The sequence below is a fragment of the Cupressus sempervirens genome, chromosome 11, assembly GCF_028749045.1.
Source record: "Cupressus sempervirens isolate cs-2001-9-10 chromosome 11, ASM2874904v1, whole genome shotgun sequence".
NCBI classification, from domain to species: Eukaryota; Viridiplantae; Streptophyta; class Pinopsida; order Cupressales; family Cupressaceae; genus Cupressus; species Cupressus sempervirens.
The window spans coordinates 487,833,428-487,850,987 of record NC_143128.1 but is presented as its reverse complement, the minus strand read 5'-3'; the positions used below and the strand labels follow the sequence as shown (position 1 = coordinate 487,850,987).

Sequence of the window (17,560 nt, the reverse complement as noted above, 5' to 3'; positions counted from 1 at the left end):
TTATGCGGAACCCCCACCATTTCATAATAACATGTACGGATTACACAAGCAGAAGAAAGCCAGAGTTAAACCCAAAAATACGCGCATTAAAGCTCTCATCCTTTGCGATTTGTCCATCTTTGAGATCTGCAATTCTGTTTAGGGTTTAGGGTTAGAGTGGCATAAAATTGCAATGGTGGGAGAAAGGATTAGAAGAGAGCCATGGGGAGAAACAGAGAGCTAGAAAGAAAAAGGGAAGGTTTGGAAAAAACTCCAGAAGGGCGGCATAACCAGCTTCATGGAGAGGCTCCATGGTTTCGACGTGGGGGTTACCAAGATTATGGTTGAAACTTGGCACAACAGAAATGTCATAATTGATGGTGTCTCCCACCAAATCACAGAGGGTCTCATTGGGGAGGTGACAGGCTTCTCCTAGGAAGGCATTAGCTTCTTCAGGGATAAGAAGATGTCCGCCAATGCTGTCAACGCTTTCGTCAAGAATGACAAGGAGAAAAGTAAACTTGTAAAGATTGACACCTTCTACGATATAGAGTCCATCAAGAAGTTTTGGGGGCTTGTTCTGAGGATCATCATAGAGTATGTCACTTTGGAGCCCAAGTTTGATAGAGTCAAAACCCATCATTTTTTTCTGCTTAATCATTTTAGACATAAAGTGAAAATCTCCTTTCCTTTCTATATTTATACTTCTATGAATAAGAATATAGAGAGTTACAAGAAATGTCTTTCAAGAATCTTGCCCTTCATGAAGGTCTTTTGCTCCTCATTTTTGAGTTTCTGAAAACCTAGACAAGAGTCAAGTCCATTGGGGCTTCGGGTGGCTCCTCGGAGGACACTGCTAGCTCTGACTCAAGGGAAGTGCGTGTTGTGAAATCTTTCTAGTCTAAAACCCCAAAAGCCAAACCCTCTCCTCGCTTCCCTAGCAGGAAGAGCCCCAAGTGCCCTCCCCCTAACCCCCCTACCCCTCATCCTAAGGGGTCTAGTGAGGAGTCAGATATGGAGTCGGAGGAGGCAGATTCGGTGGCAGAGAAGGAAAGTGAGTTGGAAGATGACAAGGAAAAAGATAATGACAAGAAGGAGGCAACCCCCTTGGTAACCCAGGATAACCCCAAGAAAAGAAAATTTTACCAAACCCCAACCCATGATCATCTCAGCGATAACGCTGATTTTCCCCCCAGCCCTACTGTGCCCACCTCCCCCCTGGAGGTCCCCATTTTTCCCCCAGAAGAGATGATAGAAATTATGGTTGAAAAGGGAGGGGAGGCCATTAGGAAAAATAAGAGAAGAGCTTGGCAAAATTTCAATATGGATAGTGTCAGTATGGGCATTGTTAGAGAACTTGCTAAAATCTAGGTGTTGGGGGATCTCGACAGTAGCACCCACTATGACGAGCTCCTTGACCCGACTCTTCTGGTTCTCTCTAACAATGCCCGTGAAATGGGTTTCAACTTCCTCAACAATGAAAAGAACAACCTGATTGACAATTTTCGCTCCATTAAGTGGCTTTTTCAGAAAATTGAGACTCTGAAGGACAGGTCCAACTAGACCAACAACAGGGGCGAAGTCAAGGATCATGAGGCCAGAGGCAGTAAAGACCAAGTGGGCAGATAGGAAAAAGATAGAAGCAAGGACCCCAGTGACAATAAGGAGGACAGAATCACCTGGCTCGAGCAGAAGCTCCAAAGGCTGGATTTCATCCACCAGGTTGTGACTAAACAGATTGTGGATACCCTCCAGACCTTGAATGAAAACATTGTTAATCTGGGGGACTATTTGACCAATGCCGATCTTGTGGGGAACGTGGAGCACAGTACAGAGCACAGAACTAGCTGGGAGGATCCTCAGAAAGAGACTGGAATCCAAGAAAGCCAGGGGGACCAGATGCATCCCCCCCCCATGATCCAAGAGGAAGAGGCCATCCAGAAGGAAAGTGATGTTGCAGAAATCCTGTAGGCAATGGAGAAGAAGGGACACTAGTCTACCCGCTAGGCTCTGTTCCTAGCCTTTGTTTCCCAGGCTTTGAGGCTTTTTGTTTCTGGCCTTTTGAGGTAGTTTTTGTTTTTTCTGTCTATTATGCTTTAAGTTGTTTAATGCTGTAAAACTTTGGGTTTTAGGATCCCTGTAAAACCTATTTTCCAAATAAAAACATAAATAATAAATATCAGTTCAGAGGGTGAGGAAAAAATTTCCTCTAGTAAGAAGGCCAAAGAGTTGGAGAAGAAATCACCCTCATCTTTTACCCCGAGCAGGAAGAGCCTTAGAGGACATGGGTCTAATACTTCAGGAAAGGGCAATGAAGATGACAATGAGGAAGGGGAGGATATTAAATCTGATGAAGAGGATAAGGAGGAGATGGAAATTAAGAAAGAGGAACTAGTGGTTAAAAAATGGAGGAGTTGAAAAGAGAAGGATGCTGAGGGGATTTTGGGTTTGGGGCCAAAAATCTCTGCCATTCCTCTTTCCCCTTTCCATTCTCAGGATCAGGAGAAGGAGAAAATTGATGGTGAGGGAGGAGAGGTGGTTATGAAGGATAGATGAAAGACCTAGAGAAATTTCAATGTTAGAACAACCTAAATGGGTACTGTCAGAGAAAAAATGAACCCCCAAAATTTGGAAGAAAAATAGGGTCAGCTGTAGTTTGAGGATCTCATTGATCTAACAATGGTGGCAATTATAGATAATGCTAGGGAAATTGGCTTGAATTTGTTGAATAATGCTAGAAATAGTATGATCGACAATTTCAAGTTAATCAAGTGGCTTTACCATGAATTGGAAGAGTTCAGAGAAAAAATGGCCAACTGGAAAACAAAAGGAAGGAGCCAGATTGGGGAAATTAGAAGGAATAGGGGGATCATCTTAGTTTGGCTAAGAAGAGAATCCAGAATTTGGAAAACTATAATCATAACCTGGTGAATCAGATCATTTCTATTCTCAACTTTATCAATGATAACATTTTATCCCTCACTAGAATGTTGAAAGCCAGAGGTCTACTGGATGAGATTGAGGAAAAGGATAGAGAAAGAGCCAAGATGGAAGAGGACATGATGATAGAAATAACTTTTAGCATCTTGGATTGGGAAGGTCAGAAGATTCAGGAGCAGATGTTTGAGGAGACTCACAAAGTCTATGAAGTAGCACAGACGAGTAATCTTGGTTTTTTTATTCTTGTCTTTTGCTATTAGTTTTTTGCTATTTTTTGTCTAGTTGGCTTTTTCTGGTTCTAGCTTTTTGGCTATTAGTTGAACTGGCCCTTTGGTTGGCCTTTATTTTTTGGCTGGGCTTAACTTGCTTATTATCAACCTTTTGACTTGTTTTAATTTTTGGCTGGGCTTTTTGTGCTTATTATCAGCCTTGGAAATGTTTTAACTTTTGGGTTTCAGGGTCCCTGTAAAACCTTTTTATCTTATCAAAAACATAAATAATAAATAAATTACAGAATTTCAGAAATCTAAGTAATTTTTTAAAAAAAATCTCATGTTGTTATATCAGCACATTATTCATTTGATGTTCTTCATTCCTAGCATCCCCTTTAATGCAAAACATCAAAAGCTCAACATAATAATACATTGTTGAGTTTAATTGCCAAATCAGTAAACAATTTGGCAGCAATAAATCAGTTCATAGTTGTGAGTAGTTACTAGCATAATCTAATATTGTGTTTAAATCATTTACTCAATTAAGTGAATTTTTCCAGGGCTATTATTGCACAGTAGAATTTATTTTTGGAGTGTGACAAATTATAGTACTTGTAGGAAAAACACAAACCCATTACAAAAGAAAATTTGGCATGAATTAGAGCTTATAAAACATGGTAGTCATATATTTTTAATAATTTCCTACCCTCTACTCAAACATGCATGCAATAGTGTAGAAATTGACATAATGAGAATAACTTTGAATATTACTTTGCATATTTTTTCAAGCTTGCATAACCATTATTTTTCTACAATCTTGCATAACCATTATACTTATGTATCATGAATGAAAATTTGCAATATAATAAATATTTTTATTTTATCTCAGCTTTGTGGCATCAATAGTATATTGATGTATTTGTAAGGAATTTAAAATTTGTTTCTCATTCTATATAAATTTTGCTTGCTTAATTAAAATTTTTCATAGTCAAATAATCTATTGCAAAGTAACTCTACTTTTTAAAATCATGTGTCCACATGTCTCATTTGTGTTAGCTAACTATGTGCTCAAGTTCTTTACAATATTTTGAATCACAATATGAGCTTTTCACAAGATATAAAAATAACAAAATATTAAATCTCCATCTTGAACATGTAGATACCTTATCTTTAGTATGTGATGTAGGTCTTGAAGCTTGGAGCTTTCCTTCTAATTAGAAGATATTAAATATTTTTGTTAGAATGCTTTCTACCATGACCTCTGGCATCAAAACCTTTTATTTTTCAATAAGATATTTCACTTAAAAACCTAGAACTCCTAGATTGTAGAGACATTGAGGGGAATGGGATTATAGTTAACATCATATCCCTAATCATTCGAAATGAAGATAGCATATGGAATTTAGATTGATGATCTCAATTTTGTAAAGCATATTTTGTCTAAATTACTTACTATACTTGATATATATCTTGATTATTTATTATTTTGTTACAATGTGAAGATGAGATTCTAGATAAGAAGAGGTGTATTTCTCATTTAATTGGAGAGGTAAGCTTTCAAAGTAGCCAACATCTATGTTATCTTGCATTTGAGAGATAGTACATGGGCCCATTTAATTTCTCTCCAATCAAAACTAACAATTAATGTTAGGTTAATTAGGCTCAACCATCCTCTAGGTTAATTATTGTTCATTTTAAATAAATACGAAAGATTTTGAAAAATGTGTTGAGAATGTAGTATCTATACACAACAATATATTGTTATATGATTTTGGTGTTGGAAAAAAACATACATATTTAATTATAGATGGTATTTAATGACTTGGTTATTATACTATTAATTCTAATTATAAATTTCTAAATAAAAATATACACAACTAATTTAAAAATTAATCTTTTGAATGAACTATTATTTAAAAATATTACTCAATGAAACCCACATTTAACTTGCAACCTTATGTAATATTTAGTTGGGCATACCCTCCATAATTTTGTAGCAACTACAAATATAAAATCCAAAGCTCTATTGTCTAATCTTTAGGAAATGATTCGACAAATTTCTTTATGTATGCCTCAAACCAATTAAAAATACATCTGACTAGTAGATTAATCATTGTAGAATGTAGATACATATCTAAACTCCTTTAAAGATTGAAAAAGAATATTGAATACATAATAATATTATGTGTGAAATTCCTTTCTAACATCCCCAAACCATTTTACCTACACCATAGAAGTGAAAAGCTACATTATTTAATGATAGAATATTCAAACCCTTTTGTTACGTTTTCAAAGGAAACTGAAAAGCTATGACATTCATCTCTCCTATGAGGGAAAATAGCTTGTCATAATTTATAATCAAACTGCAAAAATCCTTTTACTACAAGTCTTGTTTATTATCCAACATAATAAACATGGTAGTTTCTCCAACTTCAAACATTCACCCAATGTTTTTTTTTTTCAAATTGTATGCCCTAAAAGACCTACATTAAAGTATATTTTGATTTTCCAAATTAAAATTTGAGTGTTGGAATTATATACAATTAAATAGGTAGATTTTTTTTTCATGGTATAGACCACATGACTTTTTTGTATGGATAGTCTTAGATGAGATACTAGTGTAAAAAAATAGGAATATTCCCAAGTAGATCTTGATAACCAAGGAACTTTCAGATTTTTAAGTTAGAACTCTAATTTCTTACCTTCTTATCACTTCTTTAAAAAAATTTACTAATGAATCAAAAAAATACAATCATTAATAATATTAAACAAAAGAACAAAAATACATATTAATCTATGGCTGGTTCTCAGGATGATGTTGTGTTGCCTAACTTTAAGTCACCCTTTTCTTTTGGCCATATTGGAGTCATATAGTCCTCAAGTCAGTCTAATTAATCTTGAGTCTTGGTCTAAGTCATTATAGGTAGGCAATCTTTGCCAAATTTCCCTTCATTTGTCCTTTTGTTCTAAGCTGGGTGGGATGTTTTCATGGTCTCATTGATTGGGTAGGTTGTAGCACCCAATCTGGCAAAGGTTATGATCTTTCAATTAATGATCTTTTCAGTAGAGGAATGGTTGGTTATTATGGTTTCCAGGCATCCATAAAAATCAGAAGAAGGTTCTTCATATGGCACATCGACAAAGGTGGCATTGGAAGATTCAGATTTTATACATTGTAATGAAATGCACATGTCAACATGGTATTTATTGGTTGATTCAGTTTTCAGAAGCAGAGTATAGACAGTCACAGATTAGATCACATTCAAGATTGTTTATAGTTTTGATGCAAGTTCAAACAATGGTGCTTCAAAAAGAAATCTTCTATTGTTATAAGATTATGGATTCAATTTTCTGTGGCTCTTTGATTAAAGAAATCATTATGAGAAGATACATTAATGTCAGCATTGCATTACTTTGGAGATAGGAGAAGATGTGATTATATAAGTTTCATCATATATATATATATATATAACTGTGCCACATTAAATTGAGTCTTATCAAACCAAAGGAATTGACTCTGATGATAAAGAAAGTAGTGGCATCTCAAGGCATATCATGGATACATTTCATTACGAGCAAATGTAATTTGTGACATAGCTCATAAAAATGAAGAGCTGTTGTCTGAAGTTATTGAATGGACTGTGGTGTATGATGAAAATAATTCTTATGAACTCTGGTTCTCTTCTTCTCAGTTTGGTAGAGCCGAACACTAGCCGTTCCATGCATTTATAACAGTAACAAAAAGGTGATGATATCCATTATACAAAGTAGAGATCAAAGCTCCAAGGTCTCACGATTTCATAGCAACAAATGGGAGGTCATTTGGTGAAGAAATGGTTGAGAATAGGCTCGACAGGAATTTGAAAACTAGCTTCTTCATTGCAGAGGTCGCACCCACCAAGTGCAATTTTTGTGAAGTTAAATGTACTCATTGTGTGGAAATCACACTTGGTGGGTGCGATTTTTGCCAACTTAAGTGATGCTAATACTTAAGTTGTGCTTTGAAGAAATATTATAATGATATTTTAGAAGATTAAAAGAAACATGTGCTAAATGCCCCATACACCTAAAGTTGATGGGCAGAAATACGCTCAGGGCTTGGACCAAAGTGGATTGCACACTTGACCAGTTCTTTTCTCACAATGACGAAGTGTTTCGCACCTGCAAGTGCGAAAACGTACCGATTCTCTATAAGGTTCGAGTAGCTTTTGGTTCAACTGTAAGAAATGGCCATTCACAGACTTCGTGGTTTGCAAAAATGGCAATATTCATGGGAAGCAATGTCACAATTATATTTCTTTCCGTATTCGCTACATAGTATTGTGTATCAAAAGGTTGAGGCTTGGATTCATTCTAATTTATGTTGGTTTGGCATGGAAGAATGGGCTTTGTCATTGAATTTTTGTCTCAAGCAACCCTTGTTGGTTTCATGGCTGGTGCAACTATTATAGTATCTCTGCAGCAGTTCAAGTCTCTACTCGGGATCAAGGACTTTAGTTCAAAGATGGACATGGTTTCTGTAATGGATTCGGTCTTTAAACATCCACATGAGTGGACGTGGCAAACTGCTGTAGTGGGAGTGTTCTTTCTTATGTTTATACTCATGGCACGTTACATTAGCCAGAAGAAAACTAGGTTCTTCTAGATTTCTGCAGTTGCTCCATTGACCTCAGTGATTCTAGCCACTGTCTTTAGCTTGGTTTCAAGGTTAGGGAATCATGACATAAGCATTATTGGTCACTTGTAGAAAGGACTTAATCCGATTTCAACAAACATGTTATACTTTCATGGTCCATTTTTGACATTGGCTCTCAAAGCTGGCCTTGTCAGTGGATTGATTGCACTTACAAAGAAAATTGCAGTAGGAAGAAAATTTTCTTCGATTAAGGGCTATCAAGTTGATAGTAACAAAGAAATGATGGCCATTGGATTGATGAACATGACTGGGTCTTGTACCTCCTGCTACGTTACATCCGGATCTTTCTCTCATTCAGCTATGAATTTCAATGCTGGATGCAAAAGTGCAGTGTCGAATATTGTAATGGCTATAACAGTCATGGTGACTCTTTTGGTTCTCACTCCACTCTTCTACACACACCTGTGGCCTTCTCATAGCGGTGGGTATTTCTATGCTTAAGATATTGCCGCATGTAACAAGGCCTCACACTGTGTTGCTTGGCAATATTTCTGGAACTACTTTGTACAGAAACATGGAACAATACAATGAAGCTTTGAGAGTGGCAGGGTTTCTCATTGTTGGCATTGAATCACCAATTTACTTTGCTGACTCCATCTACCTTAGAGAAAGGATATCGAGATGGGTTCAAGATGAAGAAGAGAGAACAGTAAAGGAAATGAAGAGTCAAATAATTCCAATAGAGACTAATGTAAAACTTTGAGGTATCTTTTGCATTGAATCCATAAAGAGCGAAAATGGTCAAGGAAGTAAAAGTTAAAAGAAGTGGAATTCAAAAAGATTGACAATAGGTTATAATTAATAAATAATTAGAGACTTAGAGGAAAAAGGAAGAGTTATTTTGGTGACTGAAGGGACACAGTCAGAAATAGAGAAGTTAAATAGGAATTTGATAGAAGTGATAGGGGTTCTTCTTTTCTATGAGAGACAGAGAGTTGGAGTAGGGGGAAGGAACTTATTTTTTTAATGCAAGTTAAGAGTTCGAGTTTTTGTAATAGATTGAGCATAAGTTGTGAGCAAATAAAATCTAAGTATTCTTATTTGTGATGTTCAAAGCAACAAGGATTTTATTCTTAATCAGAGCATTTAGTTATCTTTCCTTTGATTATAATCAATCAGAGTATTGTTATTTTCAGTTTTGGGCATCATCTTCCATCTTGTGTTGAATAATGAATGGGTTGTAGATCAGAGTATTTGTAGACGTTCCTATTACAAGAATTGATATTATTTAACACTCTCTTTCATTTCATTTTCTGTTGCATTTGCATACATAACATTCACATTGCATTACCAATGTCGAGAAGTCATAAGAAGTGTGAATTCCTAGGGTTGGCTAGGTGTAGAACTAAATTCTCTGCCTGAGTTAGTTCTATCTAAGACTAGCTTGGTTTTCCTCTTCCGTTCTCGGGTTAACAATGTACCCAGTTAGTTTAGGAATAAACAAATTCATTACATATCATTCCATAAGGGAGCTGTACCTTTCAATTCAGAGAAAATCTATCAACCTCATGATAGGTTATCTAACTGTTGGAATCTAATTGTTCTTTTAGATTTGGGCGTTTGAGAGTTTATTTAACAAAGAACAAATCTGTTTACCAACAGATTCTTGGTGACTCTACTGGGGAGTTGGAAAAGAAGATCAATGCTAGAGATTTTTTTTTTAGTTTATTATTGTTATCTTTGCTTGAGATTGGCGACTCTGTGTCTTTAAAAGAACCTATTTTATATCAGAGTTTGAAATATTTGAAAGTTCTTATCATTCAAGTTCCTAGCTCATGTTTTTGGTGACTAAGAGGAAGAATAATTTTGGTTTTTCAAGCTACAATATTCATTTTCTCTGCTACTTAGAGATTGGCGACTCCATTGTCAAAAAAGATCATGCCTATTAGAATAGATTTTTGGAGAACTTGCTGGAAAATTGGTTGCTCATGGTCAAGGTAACATCATTATCTTTCCATAAATTTGATTCAAATTTCTATTACTTTGTTGTACAAATAATATCAAGAAATGTATCGAGGTCAGATTCCTCTGAGAAATGATTTAAAATATAAAAAGAGACTTTCGTAATCTATTGAAGAGATTGTGATTGATGATAATCCTATGCTGTAACAACTCTGGAGTAAATTTAAAGAGAGTGTCAGCTATGCCACAATAAACAACTTGAGTATAGCTCAAGATCATTGGTCTAGAGAATCGTGGAAGTTAATTGAAAAGAGATTCTATGTTCTCTAGGAGTTCAGATAGAAAAACACTGATGCAAGTTCTAAAAAGGATGCTTTGTCTTCTCCCATCTTCCCTACTTTGAGAGAACCTAAATTTTCTTCATCCTTAGTATTACCATGGATGAGCCATCAACATGAAGAAGGTAATCAGCATGAAAAGCATTTCCAGCCTGAACCACCACAAGAAGAAGAAAATGTTGTTTTTATTCCTTCTTACTCAAAAATATTTCCTTTGGTATCATTAATTGCACCATTAGATTCTTCATTTGAGGTTGAAAAGAAGATTTTCTTTCCTAAGGATGAATATAATGAGAAGAGTTTGGAAACTACTCTACTTATGTCTGAACTTAAATATCAAGAACACACCATCAATAGTTCAGATGCAATTATGGAGGATTTTAGTTTCTCTCAAGAATCAAAAGGTATGAATCTAAAATCACTTCTTGAATTGAAAGCAAAAGAATTAGTTTTGATTTCAAATGATGAAATTATTAAAGCCAGAGAAACTGCATTAATTGTTAAAATGAGTGACGAATCAATGATTGAAGATAATACTGCTCATAGGCACAATGAGCAATCATCTCGCTTAGTTAAATCACTTAAGGCTACAGAGAATTTTTTTTTGAAGATATAATTAGTGAGAAAAATGAAGAGTCCATGACAACCAGTGGTTTGATTCTTGAAAAACAAGAGATGTCTGGGTTTCCAAAAATACAACTATTAGCAAACAAAGGTATTCCTCATAGTGATAAAGAATTTGTCAACAAGGATCCCATGGTAGAATCTATTTGTTTTAAAGAAAAAGTAATGATTAATTCTCTTGATGAGTCTTATGTTGAAAAGAAAGTGAGGTCATGTTTTAGTAAAGCTGAAAATATGGTTGAAGAGATGATAAGCAGAGTTGAAAGAGAAATAAATGGAGATAATTGTTTTGATATTTTAAAAAAACTTCAAGCCTCAGATGATCAAGGACCTTTTTACAAGATGGATGAAAGGAGCAATGAATTAGCCTGGGAGAGTCATCAGCAAAGAGAATTTTTTCAGCCTATATAGATTTTTGAAGATAAAAAGAAAAGGTAAACAAAATTGAAGATGTATCTATGTTTTTGTTTCCTTGTGTCGATGAAAGATGTGAATTAGATGAAAAGAATGTGGATGATTTTTCAAAGTGTTTTCCTGAAAACTATTCTAAGGCTGATGGACTTTTTGAAAATGGAATTTTTGATGCTATGGAAGAACGTAATAGTGATGATTCTTTTTTCACTATGACTGATAAAGATTAGATTCTTGAAACATTTTGTTTTGAAGATGCTACAATGCTAGATGTTGCTAATCAATTGTGTGTGGATGAAAAAGACATCTAGCTTATTGAAAATAATGTTGAAGAAATCAATGCAACAACAGATTTTAAACATGTAAATGAAGTACTGCAGCAAGACAGAGAAATAAATGAAGATTTTTCTAATCTTGAAATAAAATTTAATCAAGTTATGGTGCCAATCATATGTGAGTCCTCTTCCATAATTAATCTAGATATTGAAATTATGAATTTAGATGAAAATCTTGCTGTAGCAAATGAAGAAGATGTCTTGGTCTAGATGCATGCTGTAGCAAATGAGGAAACCTTCAATTTCAACCTCATTTTGAAATCTAAAGTTTCTAATGATAAAGCCTGTGATTGGTATGATGCTAGTTCACTTCCAGAAGCTATTCAATTTTCTAATTATGTTCATTCTGTTTTGAAAGGTGATATCTTTGCTGAGAGTTATAATTGAGTAAACACATGTGAGTGTTTTTAAGCAGTGCATTTGGAATTGCTTGAATATCCTGCCAGTCTGGATTTGAATATTGATATCTTTGTTATAAGTGATAAGGTTGAGGATAACAAATGTAAGTATGATTTAGTGATGTTTTCAGAGTCCAATGAGTTTTCTTCTTCACAAAACATGATAGAGAATGTGAAAGACAGTATGCAGATAAATATAGAGCAATTAGAAGTATATGATGAGGCATGGCTATTTGGCAAGGTTTTGTTGGTCACTATGTTGCAGATTGCTCTTGGAATCAAACTCAATAGTAAAGGGGTGGCCAGAGGATATCAATGTTGCTACAATCTGGTGAAGCATTCTCCTCTTTTCCGAAAAGGTTCATATTTCTCTCTTCCTGTAAATGGGCACATATGAATTTTTCTCTGCTTTGGGTTCTGCTGGTGGGGTCTCCTCACCTTTTGTAAATAAGTTTTGCTTTCCAGTTTTGTTGTGTTGTAGTGTAGTCTTTTCTCATTTTCGTTGTTAGTTGTTTTCCTAGTTGTGTTTTTAATTTTCCGTATCCCTCCGCTCTCTGTATGCAGCCTCTCGTTGTCTCTTTGGTCTAAACTCTGCACCCAATGCTGAAGGCACTTGTTTAACTAGAGATGCTGGATTCTCTATGCACTTTGCAGTGCATATTCCCCAGTTGGAGCCAACTATTGCCTAACTTTAAGTCACCCTTTTTTTTTGGCCATATTGGAGTCATATAGTCCTCAAGTCAGTCTAGTCAATCTTGAGTCTTGGTCTAAGTCATTATAGGTAGGTAATCTTTGCCACATATCCCTTCATTTGTCTTTTTGTTCTAAGATGGGTGGAAATGATAATTTACATTAATAAATCAGATGCAAACCAAAAAATAATTTTGACTAGTTGTAAGGAGAAATATTTAACAAAGATGTTCCATGGAAGAGCATAAAATTTACTAGTCACTCAAGGTACTTGATTTAAATCACAACGTTGCCCATGTAATCTTAATTTCCTCCAAAAAATAGTCATCAGACTCTAATCCTTCATTCTAGTACTTTGATGCTAGAAATTGACATCTAACTTTGTAGTGTGTAATTGTACTGACATATTTGATATTTCTCTCATGTGAAAGAATAGTTCTAAATTTTCTTGATTTTTAAACTTCGACTTCTAGCCACACACAAACTCCATTTTGTTGAGTCTTCCCAATTGGCATAATTTAAAGCCTCAAAAGGTATTTGTTTTAATTTTGAGTTTTTTAAGGCTTATATTAGGTCCAAGAAGCCTTATAATTCATAAAATACATTAGAAAATTTTTATAGAGGTTTTTTCATGTAAGGATGATACTATTTTTTGCTTGAAATAGTTTATTCTCATTTGGCCTTTACAAATATGTACAAGAAAATTGTATGTTGTATCCCTAACCATTTTGGCATGGCAAAAAAATGATTTGTGGGTGATGTGGTATCCAATGAAACATAGGTATTTCACCTTGCCATTATGAACGTTGCAAACATTGGAAGTTGTCTTTTGTTATGGCTATAGACTACACATTGTGCTCAAGATTTCATAAGAAACAATTAATCTATGATTACGTTGAAATGAAGCTTAACTTTTATGGTCTTGAGTACATTTGCCTTCATTTGGTAATTTCAATTCTAGCTAGAGCACTACCTCATTCATTCCTTCTAGATCTACACTCATTTTTGTTGTACTAACTACCATCCCTAGCATGTTTTTCAAGGTAAGTCTTTATTAACTTCATCAAACACTCTCATTTTAGTGGGGCTAGTGAATTCTCATTCATCATCATAACTAGTTACTACCAAGATAATTTGTTATTGGTTACTGGCCTATTTAACTTTTGATTTGATTCTTTCTTTAGCAAGCAAATTTAATGGTTCCAAGCATACGACTGTAGACTTACGCTACTTTTGTGCAATTTTCAAATGACTCACCTGTAGAAATCTTATTCATTTAAGATATGGTCCATAGAACCAATGGCATCACTATATATACATGGGTTATGCTCCCAAATTACTCTGCATTTACAACCACTAAATCTAATGACTAAACTAGTTACACCTATTGTTATTCTTGACCTCTTGTAATACTCTATATTGTTCCTTCCATTCATTGGCCAAGCTTGCCAAAGGTAGGGACTACTGATGTGTGTAGCCCTTATTACTTGATATGCATCTATATATTTGTAGTTTGATGGCAAGAGAAATCCTATAAAGATCAGTTGTTTGTATTAGACAATTCTAAGAAAATATTAATAGCTTCTACGATTTACAATTCCATTCAAATATATGAGGCATACAAAGTAATGGTATTGTGAATTAACCATTGTCTTATATATAAGTATTTATTAATTTGATCACTGATGTATTTTTGAATAGTCAAATGAGATGATTTCTTTGAGCACTCTACTTCCTCAATCATTGAGGGATCCCTTTTAAGTGAGATGGAATCTTGTTTGCTTTGAAATCTATCTTTAGATGTTTGGCCAAAGTGCTCCAAATTATAATTTTATAAGAGTCTATCACTACAATAATTTAGAGAAGTGTAATTGACATGAAATATAATATTAAAATGCTTGAAATAGAAGAATTTAATTTTTTTGAATAGTTATTGATGAAGATTTAGATTATAATTTTTCATAATAACTAAAATGTGTTCTTTGAGAAGAGTATATCATGTTACAATGACCATGATCATGGTAGATTTAATGTTGGGAAGACAAATTTATCATATTTTTGCATTATTCTTTAAAAGGTACTAGCTCAATGGAAGAGCACCTGCTTTATAAGTAGTAGGATGGTGGTTCAATTCCATCATGCCCTAATATAAGTAAATTAATAATTAAATAAACTACCAAATAAACTACCAAATATATTAACAAATATACTACCAAATATACTACCAAATATATTACCAAATAAACTACCATATATACTACCATATATACTACCCAAAAAATACCAAATCAACTACCAAATCATTACCAAATATACTACCAAATCAACTACCAAATATACTACCATATATACTACCCAAAAAACTACCAAATATAGTACCAAATAAACTACCAAAATTACCAAATAAATTACCATACAAACTACCAAGTAACAACAATAAACAACTAAATCAATGACCTAATCAATGATTAAAATAGTTTAGTCATAAATTTGGTTGGAAGATAGATGTTTGGAAATAAACTACCATTGGTCATGCAATCAAAATTAGTCACATATCTACAATTTTTAGTAGTTTATTTAGTAATATATTGTTGTTTTTGTACTAGCATATGCATATCAAGAAGAGAAATCCCAATATGATGATCAAATTAGTGAGCCTTCTAATGCTTGTGTGAATGCAACATTTACTAGTAACCAATTTAGGCAGTCAAGACTATGTACACTACTCATGACACCTTTAGGCTAAGTGAGTGGTAGACTCAAAGTACTTGAGCATGAGAGAAAAACCCTTCTAGAAGAACAAGCTAAGAAGGAAGAACAATTTAGATGCCAAAGGAAGAAAGGAAAGTTATTATTGAGATGGAAAGGAAATCCCGTCAAGAAGCACAAGACCTCCTCATGGCTTCAGAAGTTGAGAATCAATTCAACAATGTGCACATTGGTGTTGGAAACAACTCTCCTTCATCTACCCCTCCTAATACTCCACAAAGTGGAAGACACTCAAGAACATCTTCCCAATCCCCTAGCCCTAGAGGAAGGAGAGCTTCAAGACATGATTATTATAGGAGACCAACACCTCTTAGAGTTTCAAGACAACCTTCACAACAAGCTCATCATGGTTCATGATATGGAGGTGGTAGGTCAAACTTTGACTATAATGCTTATGATTTCCTAGCTATGCAACTAGACCCACATTTTTAGCAACGTATGGAAGCATATATGGACAAAAATAGAGATGCATACTTTTAGTGTTTAATCAAAAAGGGTGCTAAGGTCCCTTACAAATTTACTAGATACAAGACAAAAAGATTCAAAAGCATGATCCCTCTATGAAAGAAGAAATCGACCAATTGAAGAAATAGTTGAAGAAAATATCAACACCCAAGAGTTCTTTTTCACTTGATTCAATTTTTCCTAATCCTTTTGATAAGAGTGTTGACATGAAAGATTTTCCTAGAAAAATTGAGATCCCCCAATATGACAAATATGATGGAAATGGGGATCTAAATGATCATGTGCTTCAGTTCTATACTATGAGTTTTGAGTTTCATCATGAGGACTCATATCTTATGAGATTATTTCCAAGGAGTCTTAAGGGTCAAGCAATGAAATGGTTTACCAATATAACTCATCCTATTAAGACATTTCCTGAGTTAATTCAAAGATTTGTTCAACACTTTGCATACAATCTTTCACAATCTGTCTCGCTATTGGACTTATGTCACATAAAGCAAAATCAAGGAGAATCCTTTATTACTTTCTTGCAAAGATAGAGATGATAGTGCTCTCGCTATTCTAGGAGTATTCCTAAGAAAGAAAAGATTGAAATCCTCATTGATAACATGGTTCTTGAGATGAAGTATGAAGTTAAGAAGATGGTTTTTGAGTCCTTTGATACCATGGTTGAAGCTGCATTTATAATTGAGGATGTTTTGAGAGAGAAAGGTATTTGACAAAAAAATAGAAACAACAACAACATCAATGGTTAGAATAACAACAATAACAAGGATAAGGGAAAGAACACACATTGAAATAAGAAAAAACAAGTAGTTAATGATGGAGTTGTGGATTCCTCTAAGCCTAAAGACCAAGTTGTTCTCCATTTGGCTAGTACTAACCAACAAAGTAACAAGTCAAGATATCAAGAAAGGCCTAAAGGAGAGAAACGTAACTTTACACAATTGGGTGAGTCATATGAAGAGATATTCACGAAGCTCCTTTCTCATAATCTTGTGTACCCTTATGATTCTACAAAGTTATGCATACTTGAAGTTAAGCCATGGTGGTGGGATAAGAAGGCCTATTGCAAGCTTCATAATGGCATTGGACACAATATTGAAAACTTTGGGAGATTTAAACATATTGTTCAAGATCTTATTGAGAATGGAAAACTTAAAATAGATGGATTAAATACCAATGCTGATCACACAACATTCAAAGAGCCTTTTCCCAAGTATGAGAAATGGGAAGCTTCCCAACCTGAGAATGGCAAGACTATAATCAATTACACTTATGTAAATGCAACAAATGTTGTCAATATGCTTGAGGTTGTAGAAGAAAGTGTCAACATGATGGAAGATAAAGATCCAAGTGGTTATGATTTAAATTTTGAACTCTCCTATCCTTGGTGAAGGGGTGCTCACTCAAGAGAGTCAACTCAAGGTCTCCTTGTCATTAGAGGACCCAATTCAAACTAGTCAAGTAAACCTAAGAAAGTGTCTTCCCAAAGTCTCAATGCTATTATGCAAATTCAAGGTCCCCTTGTCATCAAAGGACCTAGTTCAAACCAACCAAGTAAGCCAACAAGTGCAATCCAAGTACATTCCTTCAAGACTAGTGGTTAATCCTAGGTTGAATTGTAATCTTGTTGATCAATTGCAAAGAACCCCCACTAAAATTTTGATCTTTGAGCTTTTAGAGTTGTCTCTAAGACACAAACAAGTCCTTGAGGACACTTTGCACATGGAAAATGTTCCCAAAAATTTAGATGTTGATCAATTCCAAAACATGGTTAATCATATTGCTAGCTCTCGTT

General features: G+C 34.5%; 2 pseudogenes; one reads left to right on the top strand and one right to left on the bottom strand.

Moving 5' to 3' along the window:
- Nucleotides 1-7,512: 7,512 nt before the first annotated feature.
- On the top strand, nt 7,513-8,530 carry LOC149530495 (putative sulfate transporter 3.4 pseudogene; annotated as a pseudogene).
- Nucleotides 8,531-12,364: 3,834 nt separating this feature from the next.
- The window catches only part of LOC149530494 (basic leucine zipper 34-like), a 169,501-nt pseudogene continuing 164,305 nt past the window's right edge, over nt 12,365-17,560 (bottom strand).